The sequence below is a fragment of the Agelaius tricolor genome, unplaced genomic scaffold (assembly GCF_023055355.1).
Source record: "Agelaius tricolor isolate 1412-34295 unplaced genomic scaffold, bAgeTri1.0.p SCAF_4, whole genome shotgun sequence".
Lineage (NCBI taxonomy): Eukaryota > Metazoa > Chordata > Aves > Passeriformes > Icteridae > Agelaius > Agelaius tricolor.
In genome coordinates, this window is record NW_027269264.1 from 36258205 (window position 1) to 36270353 (window position 12149).

General features: G+C 39.0%; 2 long non-coding RNA genes across 2 annotated transcripts in view; both read left to right on the forward strand.

Moving 5' to 3' along the window:
• LOC139589150 (uncharacterized) overlaps positions 1-4594 on the forward strand; it is a 78998-nt gene extending 74404 nt beyond the window's left edge. Inside the window, exon 5 of the long non-coding RNA XR_011678948.1 lies at positions 3618-4594. This is a non-coding gene — a long non-coding RNA (uncharacterized lncRNA). The remainder of the gene's footprint in view (positions 1-3617) is intronic.
• A 1033-nt stretch (positions 4595-5627) lies between these two features.
• LOC139589151 (uncharacterized) lies at positions 5628-11798 on the forward strand. Its single transcript, XR_011678949.1, has 4 exons — positions 5628-6197; positions 6786-6875; positions 8641-8714; positions 9462-11798. It is a non-coding gene; the product is annotated as an uncharacterized lncRNA (long non-coding RNA).
• Positions 11799-12149: the final 351 nt, after the last annotated feature.

Below are 12149 nucleotides of genomic sequence, written 5' to 3' on the forward strand. Positions count from 1 at the left end.
CCTTTGCAGCCAAAAGGTAGAAACAAGGAACACTCAGTAATACCTAGGAGCTCTGAGTTACCCCTGGCCAGACATATGGCTGAGCACCAGAGGCTGAGGCTGAGGTGTCTTCACTCTGCAGTGCTGAGACTACAACATGGCTGAGGGCAGTGGTAATGAAAAGCAGGGAAAGTCAGTTTTAAAGCTCAGTGTGTAAAGACTGCAGAAACAAGTCTTTGCTTTTCTCAGCACAGAAGAGAATTTTCTGCTTGTTTATGGCACTAAAAAATGTAGTATGGAGAAAGAAATACAAAATGGTTTCTTTGGAAGTAGTTTGGTCACCTGTGGTCCCTTTCAGCTTTGGGAGCCCAAGCCCTGGAGTTGACAAAGATCTCAGGATATACTTGTCCTTGCCCTGGATTCTAAAGCAATATCCCAGCTAGAGCTCCTGTATGCAAAAATTCTGTATCAACCTCTTCTTGTCCCATTTCACCACATGTAGCACTGTCTTTGAAATTACAGTGCTGTAAATATATATCTCCTTTTATTCAGGTGCTAGCTTCTGAGCCTCTATGAATCACATTCTCAAGCTTTTTGTAATAAACACAGGGATAAAAACCATTATCGAAATGTTCTTGAAAAGACTAAACAAAGAAAAACCCAAATGACTATTGCAATTCTCTTGTAATTTCCTGCTTTGGTAGAGAGACTCCAAGAACATAAAGCATAGGAAAATGTGGCAAAGAAATGATGTTTTTCTTGGGCTTCATAAGCATAGAGCAGTCCCATTCAAGCCATTAGGAACTCAGGAGGGAGAAACATTTTGAAATTTCTGTGTTGTTTCTATAAGAAAACACCTGAAAGAAACTTGGTCTGAAACTTTCATAATTTCATTTTTTTAAAGAAGATGTCGCTAACACATTTCTAAGGGTGAATATCTTTTATTCTGGCACCTAAACAAGTTGCTAAGAAAGCCAGTAGTGTCTTCATATTTATACAGCACAGAATGTTGACAAAATATTTCACTTAATCTTTGTGAAAAGGAAAAGGTGCCTCTCTTACCTTTTCATTTTGAAAGAAGGTGATCACTTGACTCAAGAACCTTCCAGTTTGAAAAACTGTGTCTGGAGTTCCTCTAGTTTTGACCTTCCAGAAGACTGGAATTCCTTTATCCAGTTTTCACTATGTGCCTTCACAGATAGCCACAGAGCAGTTGAGGAAGACTGCTCAACTTTTACTTACAACTTCTAGGCACTACGGAGCTGCAAGCTTCACTTGGTTTGTTGTGATGTAAAAGGCAGAAAAGGAGAAAAGAGTTAACAAAACCTTCCATTACAGGAGGTTACACTTACAGGACAAGAGTGTTCAAATATCCTTGGTCTGTGTAGGACACTATATGTCATAGAAAGGTACATTTAGAGACTTAATCCCATTCCCATGCAATTAATAGAGCAAGGAGAGCTGAAACAGGACAGATGGATGTAAAATGAAGCCTCTCAGTGAGAGACAGGGTGAAGGAAACTCTTGATATTCCATTAGTGGTCTACTAGATACCATGGTCCTGTACTCTGGTGTGCCCTAAACAACTCAGGAATTAAAATATTTCTGTAATGCCCAAGAAGCATGAGTTACCCAGAGTTTCTCAAGGTCTCAGTGCATCCTTACCAACATGGGGATACTAACATTAAAACTCCTGGGAAAAGGCTGTCTTTCCAGGGCTCCCTGCATTGGGCAGGAAGGTGCTCTGAGAACAATCTTCCCTTTGCTTCTCACTGTTTCTTTTCCTCTGTCCCACCTACAAGCTACAAGCTCTCACTATGGGCAGCACCACGGCAGCTTTAGACATGTTTGTGAATCTCAGAGTGTTACCTTCTGTCATCTCTCAGCTCCTGCTACTCAGAAGTCAACCCTCTCTCCCCAAAACAGTTGCAGCATCTCCTGATGAGTCAGCTCTTCAGTTTGAAATCCTGTTCCTTGCTTAACTCTTCTCCCCACTGCATGGTAACTCTTTGAGAGGTTGGGGCCTGCTGTGCCCTCTCAGTATGACTCTCTCAGGCACCTCCACTGCCCCTGCCTTTGGGAGCCCTCTCCTTTTACAGGTTGGGTTTTGAGAGGCTCATACCAGGCAAGGCTGTGGTGTTACCTTTGGAGTGACTACAGAGAATATGTTTCTGCAGGACCTCTGCAAAGTAATGGTGTCCTTATAGTAGGCAAAAAATCTGCAGGAGAATTTGGATACAAAATAGTAAATTTAATCCTGAGAGAGAATCACCCTAGATTTCTATTTCTAACAGCTACAGAATCCCATACTCCTTGAGGATCCTTACATTTATGGTATGGTGTGGCTGAAATATCTTAGCCTTCAGGCTTTTGTTGGCCTCTGCACAACTATCGTCCTCAGAACTGCAGAGATATTTCAGTTTAATTATACAAACATACTCTGCAAAGTGTGTTTTTTTCTCTTGCAAGTTCAGCCTCATCATAGGTCTAAATCCACAGACAGAGGTAAGTACATTACAATGGCGATGACTGATAGCTGAAGAATTTTTGTGTTCACAGTGTTCCCTAATGTAGGCCATTTTTCATCATCTAGAGTTGCCTGATAATGATGTCATTTCCATTGCTTGAATGTTGATGGAGCAGCCACATATCATGGAGTTAAAATGACTGTTTATGGGGCAGCTAAATTGTGTTGTTATCAGTTCAAGGCAGTGTTTGCTTTGCTTCTGGGGACAAAATGACAGTTGGACTTTCCTAAAACTCATCAAACAGGGATGAGAGTGTCAAGAATACAAATCTGCACTGTAGTCAAGCTGGGGAGAAAAGAGGGGAGAAAAGAAAAAAGAGAGCTATTTTTTGTGTGAAGATGTGATGACCATCAGATAAAAATGATAAAGTTGTGCTTGTCAGAAAATAAATCACATTGCTGATCACTGGATAGCTTTGCTGAAATATTCCACAATCATTTAACTGAGATTTCTTGGCAAGATTAATGGTAAAGATTTTAAAACATGCATGAAGAAGAGCTTTCTTCTAATATCCAGCTGTCAGACAGTCCTTATCTGGGGCTTATGTTGACTGATTATGATTGGGAATGATCTAGAACATGACCTTTAAATAAAAAAGAAAATTATGCAGATTTGGAAGTGAACCATCAAGCTTTTGTGTCTTTTCATAAACATTTCAAGACCTCTGATGATTGTATATACATATGTATGACATATGCATATGTGTCTTTGCAGACTCATTCCCACTAACCTGAAAAATCAGCCAGAAACCTCAACAAATTTCTCTGTCTTCTGTATCACTAAACCCAGTGAATTAAGTTTAATACATAATTTTCAACATACAGGACTCACACTGGAATGAGTTGTTTATGAGATACTGTGTGATTGTATGCAGTGCACATATTTTGAGTGAATGCAGACCAATTTGCTTGGAAAAAGAAGTGCTAGTTTCCAGTGTATGACATTGAATGAATTGTTATACATACTTTGGAATGGATGGTGAGCATAAATCTCCCTTTGGATATTTCAACAAACATTTGCAGCATATTTTAAACTAGTTTAGTGATGCCAATTATGCCATTTCTTCTGCAGTACTCACTGCCTACCTTGTGTTTTCACGGGGGACTTCAGCAATGAAGGCAAGTATGGGTTGTGCTGGCCAGCCGCAGTGCCTGCCAGACTACAGCCAGCTGGAGACACCATTTTGTCCCAAAGCCTCTCTTCTGCAGCTGAACACTGAAGAAAGGCACTGAAGACAGGACTTTGCAGGTTTGCCCTCCATTAATTCCCTCCAAAACTGAAGGAGGTTTAAGATCACCTCAACCTGAGCAAAGTGATGAGGTCAGGTAGAAGCTGTTATTCACTTCCATATTGTATTGCCTTGCACAGCACAGCCACACAGGACTGGCTGAGATGAATAGAGGTCAAGCATGCCTGCAAATTGATGGGACCAACTGGAATGGGTGCTGCCCTTAATCTGCCCTGACCAGCCCTGCATTCTCCCTCTCCATATTTTGATTAAAAGATTTTTATACCCTTCTCCAATTCAGAAGGAATTAATGAGCTTGCTAGGGTCCTGGGTGAAGTTCTGAACAACTACATTAATCTGCTAATTGAAAGTCATAGCCAGGTGAGAAAGATGAAACAGAAGACAAATAGGGCTGCTCTGTGAGAAGCTGGCTTGGTTCTCCAAGAAGGAAAAACAAGGGTGCCTGTGGAGTCTGAACGGAGCCCCTGGTTGAGGTGAACTGAGTTAGATAGCAGAGGCACCTCTGAAGGGTGACCATGCCTCATCTGTCACATCTGTGTTTAAAAAGCTGCTCATAAAACCATTGCAAAAAAGGAAAAAAAGCTCTAAATCAATCCAGAGATGTTCCTCTATCTCTAAAACAGAGGGGACAATCAAAGAGGAATGTGATAGCATTCAACATACAAAATTAATTTGCACTTATATGCAAAGGAAAATCAATATGGCAATGCCCAACGAGGTGGCCAGTGGTTTATTTCCCTTTTCACTCTTATTTTTATTTATTTGGGCTCCCAAAAGGCTAAGAAATGATGCAGGGTGACTGTGCTTCTTCCCTAGCTTGTTTCACACACCAGTGCTGCAGCCTCCCCATGCTGAACTCTCTGAACTCTGTAGCATGAGGTGATGTTCCACAAGATGTTCAACTTAAAGAACTAAGTTTTGTTTTCATGTGAAATTCTGCTCCTTTCTCCTCACATTTTTTTCAGTGTCCAGTTACAGAAAGGGAAGAGAAAATGAAGAAGTAGCAGAAACATTTCCCCATTTCCCCATTTTTTCCCCAAGAAGAAAAGTTAGGAGTAATGAAAGCAGATTTCTCCCCTGACTTTTAAAACTATTGTTTCTCTCTTCAGGCACAATGGTTTGGGGGTACCAGTTTTCTTTCCTACTCATAATAAATCCTTAAATTCTTAAAAGGTTGCATTTATAAAAAAAAGGATTTGTCACTCCAACAAAATTTTTAGGGTAATGTTTTCAAAATAGACAAAAGTATATTGGTTTTCTCTTCCTTCTCCTGGATCTTGTACAGATTTATCTTTTTTTACATTTTGATTTCATTTGAGCTAAGTATAAAGAAGTTGCAAAAGAGGGCTAATAAGACTTAAGGGTTTGTACCTAAATGAGAAGCATATAAGTGGGAGATAGTGCAAGAGCTTGATTTTCAAATGGTAATTCAAAGGAAATGGAGCCCTGACACCTCCATATTATCCTGGAAGCAGATACTGTGCTGCAGATTAAGTTACTTGTATCTAGGACACATGTAAATATGGTGCAATCCAGATCCAAATGGCTGAACTTGATAAATTCTGACATGGATAAGGCTGTTCATGCCACTCACTCTCAAGAGTTGTATAAATCATACTGTAGACCCTTGGAACTGTAAAAGAATCTGACTTGAAAAATTAAGTAATGTTCAATAATTTAAAATGGAAACTTGGTTTTTGAAGTTAAATATCTAAAACCCAGAATCATAATGTATGCATAATGTACTTGAAAACAAGAGTGAACATCCCTTTACAGCACTATCTGCAGTTTAATTTGGAATATTGTAAATTATGTTGTCGTAACAAGGGTGTCATGAGTTCTAATGGCACAAGAAAGCATGATAACAGAGATTTATATCAAAGTCTATTATAGTAGAGAGTCTTGTAACAAGAGCAGAATGTATTTCTGTCATACTCAAAATGTCATCTCAGTCACAGGCAAGACTGATGAAGAAAAATGATTAGATGCAGAGATTTCATTTATCTTTCTTTTCCAGAATAGGAACTTTTGATAATCTCCCTTTAGGTTTCAATGCTTAAACCCCAGATTTCCAACTGCCACTGTAACACAAAGGAGATGCACATCTGCTTGCATATTTTTCAACTAACCACTGGAAACCATTAAAGTTTCACTAGTAAAGCAAAATCCTTCTGCTCTTTTTTTCTTGTAGGGAAAGCTGAAAAATACCCGTGTCATAAAATGGTACCACATTTTCCTGCTTAGTTCTGGTCTGGCCATGGAAAGAAATCCTCTTAACCTCAGCCCTACAGATGAGAGGTTTTGTTTGAGGGTCTCTCTTGGTCCACTCCTCTGACTCTGCAATCTTGTCGTGCACCAGTGTGAGCAGCTAACACCACTGCCAAGACCTATAGACTCCAGATTCCTAGGGATTTTAAGGAACTTCAGAGCAGCCTTCAGAGGTACTAATCTGTTATTAGCACTAGTTGCAGTCACCAAAGAAATTCAAAGGTTCCAAACTCCATATTATCATCTTATTTCATAAAACTCTGGCAAAATTTTGATGCATAAATGAAAAGATTGTTGAGTATTCCTAAAGAGACTTTTAGACTTTACAGGTAATATTCAGACACTGCTCTTTTTTAGTCAGCCTATAATTGTTATTGGCAAATTACACTTAAAATTATATTAAAATTGAAAACAGAACAGCTGTAGCTTATGTTTTGTTCTCTAGTGGGGAAAAAAGGACAAAAATTAACAATTTTGCTTTCCTTCAATTTGATTAATTCAGAGCATGGGGCAAATAATGATTCTCTTCAATTTGAATATCAGAAGTAAGTTGCTTTGGGTGGCAAAAAACCCATAAACCCACACCCCAAACCCTAAATGAAATGGCCTTAATCCAAACCCAAGCTATTGCAACTGCCTGGATTTACATTGTCCAACATTCTATGTGCGTTTTTTTCTTTCCAAAAGTGGCTATACACAATCTCTTGATTGTCACTGAATGCCCCATTCCTAATGACAGAAATCTTCTGTCTTTTCTAAAGAGATGCTTTGCCACTGTATCCTGAAGCAGCCTCATGGTTCCTGCATAGGCACCAGAATTGCACAGACTTTCTACTACTGAGGCTTCCTAGGTAGGTAAAAATGCCCATCCCCTCATTTTTCAGTGACTGACAACTTTGGGAGTGGTGGTGCTGAAAATCAAGGTACAATCATGTCAGACATTTTTAACATTGCTAATGAGCTCATAGCATGGGAAATGCTTATTTCTGTCTCCTGTTCAGCTTCTCCCATTTACATTGTACCCATATGCAGGTCCATCAAGCATGGGGTATGAGCCAGGGAGAATGCTGTCCTATAATTTAAAGTCCAGGTACAGTGGCGGAGTTTCAGAGTGATAGAAAAGGAGCTTCTACTCATCACTCATCAATGTCTTCCTACTGTTCTGAGACTAAACATGCAGAAAACCAGTAGGAGGTTGTTATGTTCTTGTTAGCAACTACTGTACAGAAAAAGAAAATCCTGACATGAATTGTGCAGTCTGTCAAACATCGCACAACCCTGACAGCCCTCCTCTGTGCTAAATTCAAACATCTACAGCTGTGAGGTTCAGAAGCTGCAGTGGTAACTGCAGCTCAGGAGTCAAAACGGTAGAACCCAGCATTACTCTCAAGGCAGCCACATGGCACATACGTAATGTGTTGTAATATTCCCTCTTTGTATCATCCAGTTCAGTGTGCCAACTATAACAGTTCTGTGAGTTTTTCCCCTCATCTGTATGTGTTATTAGAAATTAGGCTGAAGATTTTTCATCTTTATACTCACATATGTGCCAGTGAAGAGCAACATTCTTTCTGTGTCATCAAAAGGAGTTACTTCTCCTCTTGCAGAGTTTTTTCTAATTCTGTGCAGCATCATAGGAAGAAGATACAAGAAGATGCCTTGGGTAATTTCTTCAAAAATGTTAGGCTCTTTTGTCTACTGTTTACAACATAAATCAAAACATCTTAAATTAGACAGAGCCTCCTACCTGGTCCTGCTTAGTGTAGTCAACAATCAGAGAAGCAGAGAACTTGAACTGGCAAGTGCAAACAAGCTCTATTTAATCTAAACTGGTTTGAAAGAAAGAAAAATCCTCTTCGTTCAGAAAGAGGCTGATAAGATAAAATTTCAGGGTAGCCAGGAAGGTTCTCTTCTGCTACAGCCAAAGACCATAAGGGTCAAAATGTGCAAAGAGAGAATCAGAAAGAAATTGTGTAGGTGACAAAGGAGGAGTCAGTGAGATGTGCAGTACTTTGAAGCAGAAACAGCTAAGCTCAAATTTAATGCAGCTCAAGAACAGCATCTTAAATTAACCATTCCTGAAGGTCTCTGTGTGCAGCAAGAGATTTTCTGTTGATGCTAGTACAAAACACGTATGTTTCCTCTGTGCAGCATACAATGAGGAAATACTCATTTTCATAAGCACGGCAGGGGTCTGAACTTATGATCTTCCCATGTAGAATTTGTGAGCTTGGATAATTGGCATTGCCAGGGAAGGTCATGAAAGCACAATTACTCTGTATTTTACCTAGGGATTTAAGAGTCCTATTAATTCCAAACTATAATATAGTAATAATATGAAATGCTGTCTAAAGACAACAGAGCTAGCAATTTTATTTTTCTTTTTGCTGAGGGAAGGCTTCAACAGACAACAGCTATGTGAATGTGGGACCACATCAGTTACTTTCAAAACTTCTGTGTAAGCTGGGTTTGCAGTTCCTGTTAAATTTATGAAAATGCTCTTTTGTATAGTAGTTTCTACTTCTAAGTTTCTTATAAACCATATATGTAACAGTAGATTTATTACCATTGCCTAGTATTATTGTAAATTTCTAAAAAACTCATTTGGTTGCACAGTTGCTCCTGCCAAATGCAAACCTTTGGTGTGTACCTGGCTGTTAATACTGAAGGTAGCGGGATAAAACATACAGGTATGTTATTAGGGATGGGTTCTAAATCCCTTCAAATGATAATCTAAACACACAAGAACTGCAGAAGAATGAACTAGTAAGGAATTTAAGACACACAGCAAAGCATCTGACTAAGATTTAGAGTGGAATGTTTTGAAACTCAGCTAACTTAATTCAATATATATTCTGGTTTCATTTTTGTACAGCAACAGATGTATGTGAAAATGCTGCCGTTTATTTACTTCTTAAGATTATGCTTATTTGGTGTGGAGGGAAATATTATGACTAACATACAAAATAGTGTGATCCATCCACTGTAAAGTGTATTAAAAGAGCTTTATCTGAGTGTTTCATCCACTTGATTTCTTCAGTGGCCCCTATTTTGACTAAGAGGAGATGTCTCGAGGTCTGGTAGCTATAGTGGAAACAGCTTTTCTTTGTAAACATGACTATTCATGTTAAGGAAGGTACTCTGCTAAAAATGCAAGCTTGCCAAATGTAGTTAAAATCAGTGTCCCTTCAAATTCTGCTGGGAGATGGAAGAAATCTCTTTAAAAGTGGTGATAAGTTTCCCAGTACAGCCTGTTTGGTCAATCAGGTTTATTTTGTTTGGGAATTTAAAGAACCTCAATGGACTCTTAGCTTTCTTTTCTCACTACACATAGTTAAAAGCCAGTGGGATGTGAGTCGTGACTGAATGGATTCATGACTGAATACTTTTGGAAACCTCATCCAGCAACATAACTGCAAATATTTTTTTTCTTTCAGAAGCTGAACAATGATAGTGGTGAAACTATGAAGCCATCTATGACAGGCAGCTAGCCTGGAAAGACACTGTGAATTCACCTCTGATCTGCACCAGTAAAACCTCCTGTTAAATGGAGAAAGTCAAGGCTGGTGCTTGTCTTGTTTCATTGCCTTCTCAGGACGTTCAACTTGAGATGACTGCAAGAAGAACAGATCTCTGACACAAGGGCAATGGAATGGCATGACAGAGATGCCAGTCTTGTGGCTTTGATTGGCTTCCCCCTTTCCACCTCCTCAATTTCTATCTAGAAGTTGCATGAGATTTTTTAAACAAGTGCCTAAATTAACTGGCACAAATCAGCTTGCCCAGCTGAACACCCAAGTGAAATACTTTATTTTTACATATCCAGGATATTTAAATGCTATTTGAAGACCTGGGTAGCACACAGACTGAATAGTCAGGATACACAATTTTCTTCATTTAGTTTACTCTTTACCAGCTAGCCCAGGCTGATGGTGACTGACACTCCTTGGTTCTTTGTGACAGTTTATGTTTATGCAGCAGCAGATCTTAAGTGAGTATCAGTATCAAAACAGTCAATCAATATTGGCAGTAAGTGGTGGCTTTACTGCAAATCCTTCAAGCAGAAAGACTAAAACTAGGGGAATGCATTGAACTACTAAGCCCTTATCTCTTAAATACACAGCATGGCTTGAAGGCTGGGCCATGATGGCAGCCTGGAGTTTGGTGGTTGATAGCAGTAGCTGCATTCCAGAAGCTCATTCCTCCTGTCTGGGCTGTGTGGGAATCAGTGGCCTTACCCAGAGCAGGGCAGGACTGCAACTGGGATCAGGGCAGCATGCCCAGCTCTGATGCCACACCAGCAGTGAGCAAGGACAACTTCATCAAAAAAGGCAGTGACATTTATAAGGAAGAAGAGAAAAAATATTACAATTTCTTGTACCTGGACGGTAAAAGTGCAGATGGCAGTGATATTTAAGGGAAGATGTGCATGAACTATGTCTTTCAAAACCTGATAGTCATTTGTAGATGTAGACAGGTCTGTCAAAGCAGCTAAACCTTGAAACTACTTTAATACTACTTGTGTTAAACTGCTATGCCAGACAAAAGCTAGAAGAGAAAAAGATGCTTTGTTAGAAAGGGACTGATAATAGCACATGACCTTAGACAGTTTATTAAGTAAGAATCAAGTAAAAAGGTGCCTGGACAAAGGAAACCCCTAAAGCTTATAACTATTGGAATTAATAGGGTAAGACCTCAGGCAAAGACAGCAGACAACAATTAGTTCAGACTTAATAGGCAGTGTTTGTAGATGTTCAATATATCTTGGAAAACACTGTATTACTTGTTCAGGTTTCTGAAAAATTTAGAAGTTATTAATAAAATACAAATTGTTATAAAGACAGGTAATGAAAAGCTGTAAGTCAGAGCAGCTGTTAGGTCAGTTTCTAATCACAGAGATGCTCTCATTTTCTGTCATGCATGTTGTTTGCACTGTTGGTTTTTATGGCATTGGTTCCCAAGAGGATTGAAGAAACTAATGTTTGAGTAAAACAATATAAGATTTTAAAACATCCCTTGAAGTAATAAACAAACAAGTGATGCTGTGAGCAGCCTGACTTTATGCTGTTATACCATTGTGAAAGATATTTGTCTAAAAAAACCTATAAATGCTATAACAATGATGACAACGTGAATCACAAGACAATTTGCGAATCTACCACATTTTTCTACCATAAATTAATTTAAGTATCTTTTGAACACACATATTTTAACTACACAATAGAAGTTCCAATGTAGTACTATAATATTACAGTACAATATCACAATATGATATCTTGTAAAGATTGTGCTCAACAGGTTTGAATTTAGGGTGAAATAAGAGGGGTGGAGGAGAGAAGAAATTCCAGCATGTGTTACAAAGTGTACAGGCAAGTTACTTTGAGGAAGTACCTCAAATACCTTTGACACACAGCAAACAAAAAACAAACAAACAATCCAATCCCAAAAAAACTATTTTGCATTTCACAATTTGACAGCATTGTGGCTATAGTTTCCACTTGTGCTATGTCCTGTGATTTATTCAGGGGAACCATTTCTCTTCCAGACAATATTAGCAGGAAGATGTTCTTCCACTTTCATGGGAAAGTGAGATATTAGTTCTGGCTTATTAAACTATTTCAGCAAAGGGTTTCCTAGCATCATAGAGATATGAAATGTCAAACACCTACATACTATATTCCATTTTTATGCTAATGCCTAACTATTCCCTATACTATGCAAAATGTGTTGTAACCCAGGGCCTGACATAGTATCAATTAAATATCTTTTTCTGATGTTCAGTGTCCATTTATTTCTTCTCTATGTTCTTGAACATAAAGTTGTCCCTCCTGGGTGAAGCCCCCTTGCCCAGTTCAACTCTTAGATCATTAGCACAATGCTTAGAGTAAAAACCTTCCTACCCTTAAAAAGCAATAATCTTAAACTGATGAAAACACCAAATTCACCTGGAAATGCAAATGAAAATGCACTCTGTTGATTGAATGAAAGCATGGGGAGAAATGTGTGTGCCTGCCACGGGGAAAAGTGACAGGGCCAGAGCCAGGGACGGAGCCAGGGACAGAGCATCCCCAACCTTCTCCAACAGCACAGAAACACCAATGTGCACAAGTAAACCACAAATATGT